The sequence below is a fragment of the Macaca mulatta genome, chromosome 7, assembly GCF_049350105.2.
Source record: "Macaca mulatta isolate MMU2019108-1 chromosome 7, T2T-MMU8v2.0, whole genome shotgun sequence".
Taxonomy (NCBI): domain Eukaryota; kingdom Metazoa; phylum Chordata; class Mammalia; order Primates; family Cercopithecidae; genus Macaca; species Macaca mulatta.
In genome coordinates, this window is record NC_133412.1 from 70,081,445 (window position 1) to 70,093,581 (window position 12,137).

A 12,137-nucleotide genomic window follows, 5' to 3' on the forward strand; every position below is an offset into this window, starting at 1 on the left:
TTTCTCAGAAAGCTTCTTTCCAGATTTCCTCTAGGGATATTTCCTTTTTCACCATAGCCCTCTAAGGGCTTCCAAATATCACTTTGCCAATTCCACAAGAACTGTCTTAGCGAAAGGCTTCTTGAGGGGAAAGCTGGATCTCTGTGAGATGATTTCACAGAACACAAAGAAGTTTCTCAAAAAGCTTCTGTCTCTTTGTTATCGGAGGATATTTCCTTTGGCCCTATAGTCTTCAAAGGGATCCAAAATATCTGTTCTCAGATTCCACAGAAATAAGTCTAGCAAAGAGATCCACGAAATACAGATGTAACTCTGTGAGATGAATTAACAGAACACTAAGCAGTTTCTCAGAAAGCTTCTTTCCAGATTTCCTCTGAGGATATTTCCTTTTTCACCAAAGCCCTCTATGGTCTTCCAAATATCACTTTGCCAATTCCACAAGAACTGTCTTTGCGAAAGGCTTCTTGAGGGGAAAGCTGTAACTCTGTGAGATGATTTCACAGAACACAAAGAAGTTTCTCAGAAAGCTTCTTTCTCTTTGTTATCGGAGGATATTTCCTTTGGCCCTATAGTCTTCAAAGGGATCGGAAATATCTCTTCTCAGATTCCACAGAAATAAGGCTAGCAAAGAGATCCACGAAATACAGGTGTAACTCTGTGAGATGAATTAACAGAACACTAAGTATTTTCTCAGAAAGCTTTTTTCCAGATTTCCTCTGAGGATATTTCCTTTTTCACCATAGCCCTCTATGGGCTTCCAAATATCACATTGCCAATTCCACAAGAACTGTCTTAGCGAAAGGCTTCTTGAGGGGAAAGCTGTAACTCAGTGAGATGATTTCACAGAACACAAAGAAGTTTCTCAGAAAGCTTCCTTCTCTTTGTTATCGGAGGATATTTCCTTTGGCCCTATAGTCTCCAAAGGGATCCGAAATATCTGTTCTCAGATTCCACAGAAATAAGGCTAGCAAAGAGATCCACGAAATACAGATGTAACTCTGTTAGATGAATTAACAGACCACTAAGCAGTTTCTCAGAAAGCTTCTTTCCAGATTTCCTCTGAGGATAATTCCTTTTTCACCATCGCCCTCTATGGGCTTCCAAATATCACTTTGCCAATTCCACAAGAATTGTCTTAGCGAAAGGCTTATTGAGGAGGAAGCTATAACTCTGTGAGATGATTTCACAGAACACAAAGAAGTTTCTCAGAAAGCTTCTTTCTCTTTGTTATCGGAGGATATTTCCTTTGGCCCTGTAGTCTTCAATGGGATCCGAAATATCTGTTCTCAGATTCCACAGAAATAAGGCTAGCAAAGAGATCCACGAAATACAGACGTAACTCTGTGAGATGAATTAACAGAACACTAAGCAGTTTCTCAGAAAGCTGCTTTCCAGATTTCTTCTGAGGATATTTCCTTTTTCACCATAGCCCTCTATGGGCTTCCAAATATCACTTTGCCAATTCCACAAGAACTGTCTTAGAGAAAGGCTTCTTGAGGGGAAAGCTGTAACTCTGTGAGATGATTTCAAAGAACACAAAGAAGTTTCTCAGAAAGCTTCTTTCTCTTTGTTATCGGAAGATATTTCCTTTGGCCCTATAGTCTTCAAAAGGATCCGAAATATCTGTTCTCAGATTCCACAGAAATAAGGCTAACAAAGAGATCCACGAAATACAGATGTAACTCTGTTAGATGAATTAACAGAACACTAAGCAGTTTCTCAGAAAGCTTCTTTCCAGATTTCCTCTGAGGATATTTCCTTTTTCACCATCGACCTCTATGGGCTTCCAAATATCACTTTGCCAATTCCACAAGAAGTGTCTTAGCGAAAGGCTTCTTGAGGAGAAAGCTGTAACTCTGTGAGATGATTTCACAGAACACAAAGAAGTTTCTCAGAAATCTTCTTTCTCTTTGTTATCGGAGGATATTTCCTTTGGCCCTATAGTCTTCAAAGGGATCCAAAATATCTGTTCTCAGATTCCACAGAAATAAGGCTAACAAAGAGATCCACGAAATACAGATGTAACTCTGTGAGATGAATTAACAGAACACTAAGCAGTTTCTCAGAAAGCTTCTTTCCAGATTTCCTCTGAGGATATTTCCTTTTTCACCATAGCCCTCTATGGGCTTCCAAATATCACTTTGCCAATTCCACAAGAACTGTCTTAGCGAAAGGCTTCTTGAGGGGAAAGCTGTAACTCTGTGAGATGATTTCACAAAACACAAAGAAGTTTCTTAGAAAGCTTCTTTCTCTTTGTTATCGGAGGATATTTCCTTTGGCCCTATAGTCTTCAAAGGGATCCGAAATATCTGTTCTCAGATTCCAAAGAATTAAGGCTAGCAAAGATATCCACGAAATACAGATGTAACTCTGTGAGATGAATTAACAGACCACTAAGCAGTTTCTCAGAAAGCTTCTTTCCAGATTTCCTCTGAGGATATTTCCTTTTTCACCATCGCCCTCTATGGGCTTCCAAATATCACTTTGCCAATTCCACAAGAACTGTCTTAGCGAAAGGCTTCTTGAGGGGAAAGCTGTAACTCTGTGAGATGATTTCAAAGAACACAAAGAAGTTTCTCAGAAAGCTTCTTTCTCTTTGTTATCGGAGGATATTTCCTTTGGCCCTATAGTCTTCAAAAGGATCCGAAATATCTGTTCTCAGATTCCACAGAAATAAGGCTAGCAAAGGGATCCACGAAATACAGATGTAACTCTGTGAGATGAATTAACACAACACTAAGCAGTTTCTCAGAAAGCTTCTTTCCAGATTTCCTCTTAGGATATTTCCTTTTTCACCATAGCCCTCTAAGGGCTTCCAAATATCACTTTGCCAATTCCACAAGAACTGTCTTAGCGAAAGGCTTCTTGGGGGGAAAGCTGTAACTATGTGAGATGATTTCACAGAACACAAAGAAGTTTCTCAAAATGTTTCTTTCTCTTTTTTATCGGAGGATATTTCCTTTGGCCCTATAGTCTCCAAAGGGATCCGAAATATCTGTTCTCAGATTCCACAGAAATAAGGCTAGCAAAGAGATCCACGAAACACAGATGTAACTCTGTGAGATGAATTAACAGAACACGACGCAGTTTCTCAGAAATCTTCTTTCCAGATTTCCTCTGAGGATATTTCCTTTTTCACCATAGCCCTCTAAGGGCTTCCAAATATCACTTTACCAATTCCACAAGAACTGTCTTAACGAAAGGCTTCTTGAGGGGAAAGCTGTAACTATTTGAGATGATTTCACAGAACACAAAGAAGTTTCTCAGAAAGCTTCTTTCTCTTTGTTATCGGAGGATATTTCCTTTGGCCCTATAGTGTTCAAAGGGATCCGAAATATCTGTTCTCAGATTCCACAGAAATAAGGCTAGCAAAGAGATCCACGAAATACAGATGTAACTCTGTGAGATGAATTAACAGAACACTAAGCAGTTTCTCAGAAAGCTTCTTTCCAGTTATCCTCTGAGGATATTTCCTTTTTCCCCATAGCCCTCTATGGGCTTCCAAATATAACTTTGCCAATTCCACAAGAACTGTCTTAGCGAAAGGCTTCTTGAGGGGAAAGCTGTAACTCTGAGAGATGATTTCACAGAACACAAAGAAGTTTCCCAGAAAGCTTCTTTCTCTTTGTTATCGGAGGATATTTCCTTTTTTCCCTATAGTCTCCAAAGAGATCCGAAATATCTGTTCTCAGATTCCACAGAAATAAGGCTAGCAAAGAGATCCACGAAATACAGATGTAACTCTATGAGATGAATTAACAGAACACAAAGCAGTTTCACAGAAAGCTTCTTTCCAGATTTCCTCTGAGGATATTTCCTTTTTCATCATAGCCCTCTATGGGCTTCCAAATATCACTTTGCCAATTCCACAAGAACTGTCTTAGCGAAAGGCTTCTTGAGGGGAAAGCTGTAACTATGTGAGATTATTTCACAGAACACAAAGAAGTTTCTCAGAAAGCTTCTTTCTCTTTGTTATCGGAGGATATTTCCCTTGGCCCTATAGTCTCCAAAGGGATCCGAAATATCTCTTCTCAGATTCCACAGAAATAAGGCTAGCAAAGAGATCCACGAACTACAGATGTAACTCTGTGAGATGAATTAACAGAACACTAAGCAGTTTCTCAGAAAGCTTCTTTCCAGATTTACTCTGAGGATATTTCCTTTTTCACCATAGCCCTCTATGGGCTTCCAAATATCACTTTGCCAATTCCACAAGAACTGTCTTAGCGAAAGGCTTCTTGAGGGGAAAGCTGTAACTCTGTGAGATGATTTCACAGAACACAAAGAAGTTTCTCAGAAAGCTTCTTTCTCTTTGTTATCGGAGGATATTTCCTTAGGCCCTATACTCTTCAAAGGGATCCGAAATATCTGTTCTCAGATTCCACAGAAATAAGGCTAGCAAAGAGATCCACGAAATACAGATGTAACTCTGTGAGATGAATTAACAGAACACTAAGCAGTTTCTCAGAAAGCTTCTTTCCAGATTTCCTCTAGGGATATTTCCTTTTTCACCATAGCCCTCTATGGGCTTCCAAATATCACTTTGCCAATTCCACAAGAACTGTCTTAGCGAAAGGCTTCTTGAGGGGAAAGCTGGATCTCTGTGAGATGATTTCACAGAACACAAAGAAGTTTCTCAAAAAGCTTCTGTCTCTTTGTTATCGGAGGATATTTCCTTTGGCCCTATAGTCTTCAAAGGGATCCAAAATATCTGTTCTCAGATTCCACAGAAATAAGTCTAGCAAAGATATCCACGAAATACAGATGTAACTCTGTGAGATGAATTAACAGAACACTAAGCAGTTTCTCAGAAAGCTTCTTTCCAGATTTCCTCTAAGGATATTTCCTTTTTCACCAAAGCCCTCTATGGTCTTCCAAATATCACTTTGCCAATTCCACAAGAACTGTCTTAGCGAAAGGCTTCTTGAGGGCAAAGCTGTAACTCTGTGAGATGATTTCACAGAACAAAAAGAAGTTTCTCAGAAAGCTTCTTTCTCTTTGTTATCGGAAGATATTTCCTTTGGCCCTATAGTCTTCAAAGGGATCCGAAATATCTCTTCTCAGATTCCACAGAAATAAGGCTAGCAAAGAGATCCACGAAATACAGGTGTAACTCTGTGAGATGAATTAACAGAACACTAAGAATTTTCTCAGAAAGCTTTTTCCAGATTTCCTCTGAGGACATTTCCTTTTTCACCATCGCCCTCTATGGGCTTCCAAATATCACATTGCCAATTCCACAAGAACTGTCTTAGCGAAATGCTTCTTGAGGGGAATGCTGTGACTCAGTGAGATGATTTCACAGAACACAAAGAGGTTTCTCAGAAAGCTTCTTTCTCTTTGTTATCAGAGGATATTTCCTTTGGCCCTATAGTCTCCAAAGGGATCCGAAATATCTGTTCTCAGATTCCACAGAAATAAGGCTAGCAAAGAGATCCACGAAATACAGATGTAACTCTGTTAGATGAATTAACAGACCACTAAGCAGTTTCTCAGAAAGCTTCTTTCCAGATTTCCTCTGAGGATATTTCCTTTTTCACCATCGCCCTCTATGGGCTTCCAAATATCACTTTGCCAATTCCACAAGAATTGTCTTAGCGAAAGGCTTCTTGAGGAGGAAGCTATAACTCTGTGAGATGATTTCACAGAACACAAAGAAGTTTCTCAGAAAGCTTCTTTCTCTTTGTTATCAGAGGATATTTCCTTTGGCCCTATAGTCTTCAATGGGATCCGAAATATCTGTTCTCAGATTCCACAGAAATAAGGCTAGCAAGGAGATCCACGAAATACAGATGTAACTCTGTGAGATGAATTAACAGAACACTAAGCAGTTTCTCAGAAAGCTTCTTTCCAGATTTCCTCTGAGGATATTTCCTTTTTCACCATCGCCCTCTATGGGCTTCCAAATATCACTTTGCCAATTCCACAAGAACTGTCTTAGGGAAAGGCTTCTTGAGGGGAAAGCTGTAACTCTGAGAGATGATTTCACAGAACACAAAGAAGTTTCTCAAAAAGCTTCTTTCTCTTTGTAATTCGAGGATAATTCCTTTGGCCCTATAGACTCCAAAGGGATTCGAAATATCTGTTCTCAGATTCCACAGAAATAAGGCTAGCAAAGAGATCCACGAAATACAGATGTAACTCTGTGAGATGAATTAACAGAACACTAAGCAGTTTCTCAGAAAGCTTCTTTCCAGATTTCCTCTGAGGATATTTCCTTTTTCACCATGGCCCTCTATGGGCTTCCAAATATCACTTTGCCAATTCCACAAGAACTGTCTTAGCGAAAGGCTTCTTGAGGGGAAGGCTGTAACTCGGTGAGATGATTTCACAGAACACAAAGAAGTTTCTCAGAAAGCTTCTTTCTCTTTGTTATAGGAGGATATTTCCTTTGGCCCTATAGTCTTCAAAGGGATCCGAAATATCTGTTCTCAGATTCCACAGAAATAAGGCTAGCAAAGAGATCCACGAAATACAGATGTAACTCTGTGAGATGAATTAACAGAACACTAAGCAGTTTCTCAGAAAGCTTCTTTCCAGATTTCCTCTGAGGATATTTCTTTTTTCACCATAGCCCTCTATGGGCTTCCAAATATTACTTTGCCAATTCCACAAGAACTGTGTTAGCGAAAGGCTTCTTGAGGGGAAAGCTGTAACTCTGTGAGATGATTTCACAGAACACAAAGAAGTTTCTCAGAAAGCTTCTTTCTCTTTGTTATCGGACGATATTTCCTTTGGCCCTATAGTCTTCAAAGGGATCCGAAATATCTGTTCTCAGATACCACAGAAATAAGGCTAGCAAAGAGATCCACGAAATACAGATGTAATTCTGTGAGATGAATTAACAGACCACTAAGCAGTTTCTCAAAAAGCTTCTTTCCAGATTTCCTCTGAGGATATTTCCTTTTTCACCATCGCCCTCTATGGGCTTCCAAATATCACATTGCCAATTCCACAAGAACAGTCTTAGCGAAAGGCTTCTTCAGGGGAAAGCTGTAACTCAGTGAGATGATTTCACAGAACACAAAGAAGTTTCTCAGAAAGCTTCTTTCTCTTTGTTATCGGAGGATATTTCCTTTGGCCCTATAGTCTCCAAAGGGATCCGAAATATCTGTTCTCAGATTCCACAGAAATAAGGCTAGCAAACAGATCCACGAAATACAGATGTAACTCTGTGAGATGATTTAACAGAACACTGAGCAGTTTCTCAGAAAGCTTCTTTCCAGATTTCCTCTGAGGATATTTACTTTTTCACCATCGACCTCTATGGGCTTCCTAATATCACTTTGCCAATTCCACAAGAACTGTCTTAGCGAAAGGCTTCTTGAGGAGGGAGCTGTAACTCTGTGAGATGATTTCACAGAACACAAAGTAGTTTCTCAGAAAGCTTCTTTCTCTTTGTTATCGGAGGATATTTCCTTTGGCCCTCTAGTCTTCAAAGGGATCCAAAATATCTGTTCTCAGATTCCACAGAAATAAGGCTAGCAAACAGATCCACGAAATACAGATGTAACTCTCTGAGATGAATTAACAGAACACTAAGCAGTTTCTCAGAAAGCTTCTTTCCAGATTTCCTCTGAGGATATTTCCTTTTTCACCATAGCCCTCTATGGGCTTCCAAATATCACTTTGCCAATTCCACAAGAACTGTCTTAGGGAAAGGCTTCTTGAGGGGAAAGCTGTAACTCTGTGAGATGATTTCACAGAACACAAAGAAGTTTCTCAGAAAGCTTCTTTCTCTTTGTTATCGGAGGATATTTCCTTTGGCCCTATAGTCTTCAAAGGGATCCGAAATATCTGTTCTCAGATTCCACAGAATTAAGGCTAGCAAAGAGATCCACGAAATACAGATGTAACTCTGTGAGATGAATTAACAGAACACTGAGCAGTTTCTCAGAAAGCTTCTTTCCAGATTTCATCTGAGGATATTTCCTTTTTCACCATCGCCCTCTATGGGCTTCCAAATATCACATTGCCAATTCCACAAGAACTGTCTTAGCGAAATGCTTCTTGAGGGGAATGCTGTGACTCAGTGAGATGATTTCACAGAACACAAAGAGGTTTCTCAGAAAGCTTCTTTCTCTTTGTTATCAGAGGATATTTCCTTTGGCCCTATAGTCTCCAAAGGGATCCGAAATATCTGTTCTCAGATTCCACAGAAATAAGGCTAGCAAAGAGATCCTCGAAATACAGATGTAACTCTGTTAGATGAATTAACAGACCACTAAGCAGTTTCTCAGAAAGCTTCTTTCCAGATTTCCTCTGAGGATATTTCCTTTTTCACCATCGCCCTCTATGGGCTTCCAAATATCACTTTGCCAATTCCACAAGAATTGTCTTAGCGAAAGGCTTCTTGAGGAGGAAGCTATAACTCTGTGAGATGATTTCACAGAACACAAAGAAGTTTCTCAGAAAGCTTCTTTCTCTTTGTTATCAGAGGATATTTCCTTTGGCCCTATAGTCTTCAATGGGATCCGAAATATCTGTTCTCAGATTCCACAGAAATAAGGCTAGCAAGGAGATCCACGAAATACAAATGTAACTCTGTGAGATGAATTAACAGAACACTAAGCAGTTTCTCAGAAAGCTTCTTTCCAGATTTCCTCTGAGGATATTTCCTTTTTCACCATCGCCCTCTATGGGCTTCCAAATATCACTTTGCCAATTCCACAAGAACTGTCTTAGGGAAAGGCTTCTTGAGGGGAAAGCTGTAACTCTGAGAGATGATTTCACAGAACACAAAGAAGTTTCTCAAAAAGCTTCTTTCTCTTTGTAATTCGAGGATAATTCCTTTGGCCCTATAGACTCCAAAGGGATTCGAAATATCTGTTCTCAGATTCCACAGAAATAAGGCTAGCAAAGAGATCCACGAAATACAGATGTAACTCTGTGAGATGAATTAACAGAACACTAAGCAGTTTCTCAGAAAGCTTCTTTCCAGATTTGATCTGAGGATATTTCCTTTTTCACCATGGCCCTCTATGGGCTTCCAAATATCACTTTGCCAATTCCACAAGAACTGTCTTAGCGAAAGGCTTCTTGAGGGGAAGGCTGTAACTCGGTGAGATGATTTCACAGAACACAAAGAAGTTTCTCAGAAAGCTTCTTTCTCTTTGTTATAGGAGGATATTTCCTTTGGCCCTATAGTCTTCAAAGGGATCCGAAATATCTGTTCTCAGATTCCACAGAAATAAGGCTAGCAAAGAGATCCACGAAATACAGATGTAACTCTGTGAGATGAATTAACAGAACACTAAGCAGTTTCTCAGAAAGCTTCTTTCCAGATTTCCTCTGAGGATATTTCTTTTTTCACCATAGCCCTCTATGGGCTTCCAAATATTACTTTGCCAATTCCACAAGAACTGTGTTAGCGAAAGGCTTCTTGAGGGGAAAGCTGTAACTCTGTGAGATGATTTCACAGAACACAAAGAAGTTTCTCAGAAAGCTTCTTTCTCTTTGTTATCGGACGATATTTCCTTTGGCCCTATAGTCTTCAAAGGGATCCGAAATATCTGTTCTCAGATACCACAGAAATAAGGCTAGCAAAGAGATCCACGAAATACAGATGTAATTCTGTGAGATGAATTAACAGACCACTAAGCAGTTTCTCAAAAAGCTTCTTTCCAGATTTCCTCTGAGGATATTTCCTTTTTCAGCATCGCCCTCTATGGGCTTCCAAATATCACATTGCCAATTCCACAAGAACAGTCTTAGCGAAAGGCTTCTTCAGGGGAAAGCTGTAACTCAGTGAGATGATTTCACAGAACACAAAGAAGTTTCTCAGAAAGCTTCTTTCTCTTTGTTATCGGAGGATATTTCCTTTGGCCCTATAGTCTCCAAAGGGATCCGAAATATCTGTTCTCAGATTCCACAGAAATAAGGCTAGCAAACAGATCCACGAAATACAGATGTAACTCTGTGAGATGAATTAACAGAACACTGAGCAGTTTCTCAGAAAGCTTCTTTCCAGATTTCCTCTGAGGATATTTCCTTTTTCACCATCGACCTCTATGGGCTTCCTAATATCACTTTGCCAATTCCACAAGAACTGTCTTAGCGAAAGGCTTCTTGAGGAGGGAGCTGTAACTCTGTGAGATGATTTCACAGAACACAAAGTAGTTTCTCAGAAAGCTTCTTTCTCTTTGTTATCGGAGGATATTTCCTTTGGCCCTCTAGTCTTCAAAGGGATCCAAAATATCTGTTCTCAGATTCCACAGAAATAAGGCTAGCAAACAGATCCACGAAATACAGATGTAACTCTCTGAGATGAATTAACAGAACACTAAGCAGTTTCTCAGAAAGCTTCTTTCCAGATTTCCTCTGAGGATATTTCCTTTTTCACCATAGCCCTCTATGGGCTTCCAAATATCACTTTGCCAATTCCACAAGAACTGTCTTAGGGAAAGGCTTCTTGAGGGGAAAGCTGTAACTCTGTGAGATGATTTCACAGAACACAAAGAAGTTTCTCAGAAAGCTTCTTTCTCTTTGTTATCGGAGGATATTTCCTTTGGCCCTATAGTCTTCAAAGGGATCCGAAATATCTGTTCTCAGATTCCACAGAATTAAGGCTAGCAAAGAGATCCACGAAATACAGATGTAACTCTGTGAGATGAATTAACATAACACTGAGCAGTTTCTCAGAAAGCTTCTTTCCAGATTTCATCTGAGGATATTTCCTTTTTCACCATCGCCCTCTATGGGCTTCCAAATATCACTTTGCCAATTCCACAAGAACTGTCTTAGTGAAAGGCTTCTAGAGGGGAAAGCTGTAACTCTGTGAGATGATTTCACAGAACACAAAGAAGTTTCTCAGAAAGCTTCTTTCTCTTTGTTATCGGAGGATATTTCCTTTGGCCCTATAGTCTTCAAAGGGATCCGAAATATCTCTTCTCAGATTCCACAGAAATTAGGCTAGCAAAGAGATCCACGAAATACAGATGTAACTCTGTGAGATGAATTAACAGAACACTAAGTAGTTTCTCAGAAAGATTCTTTCCAGATTTCCTCTGAAGATATTTCCTTTTTTACCATAGCCCTCTAAGGGCTTCCAAATATCACTTTGCCAATTCCACAAGAACTGTCTTAACGAAGGGCTTCTTGAGGGAAAAGCTGTAACTATGTGAGATGATTTCACAGAACACAAAGAAGTTTCTCAGAAAGCTTCTTTCTCTTTGTTATCGGAGGATATTTCCTTTGGCCCTATAGTGTTCAAAGGGATCCGAAATATCTGTTCTCAGATTCCACAGAAATAAGGCTAGTAAAGAGATCCACGAAATACAGAAGTAACTCTGTGAGATGAATTAACAGAACACGAAGCAGTTTCTCAGAAAGCTTCTTTCCAGATATCCTCTGAGGATATTTCCTTTTTCACCATAGCCCTCTATGTGCTTCCAAATATCACTTTGCCAATTCCACAAGAACTGTCTTAGCGAAAGGCTTCTTGAGGGGAAAGCTGTAACTCTGAGAGATGATTTCACAGAACACAAAGAAGTTTCCCAGAAAGCTTCTTTCTCTTTGTTATCGGAGGATATTTCCTTTTTTCCCTATAGTCTCCAAAGAGATCCGAAATATCTGTTCTCAGATTCCACAGAAATAAGGCTAGCAAAGAGATCCACGAAATACAGATGTAACTCTATGAGATGAATTAACAGAACACAAAGCAGTTTCTCAGAAAGCTTCTTTCCAGATTTCCTCTGAGGATATTTCCTTTTTCATCATAGCCCTCTATGGGCATCCAAATATCACTTTGCCAATTCCACAAGAACTGTCTTAGCGAAAGGCTTCTTGAGGGGAAAGCTGTAGCTATGTGAGATTATTTCACAGAACACAAAGAAGTTTCTCAAAAAGCTTCTTTCTCTTTGTTATCGGAGGATATTTCCCTTGGCCCTATAGTCTCCAACGGGATCCGAAATATCTGTTCTCAGATTCCACAGAAATAAGGCTAGCAAAGAGATCCACGAAATACAGATGTAACTCTGTGAGATGAATTAACAGAACACTAAGCAGTTTCTCAGAAAGCTTCTTTCCAGATTTCCTCTGAGGATATTTCCTTTTTCACCATAGCCCTCTATGGCCTTCCAAATATCACTTTGCCAATTCCACAAGAACTGTCTTAGCGAAAGGCTTCTTGAGGGGAA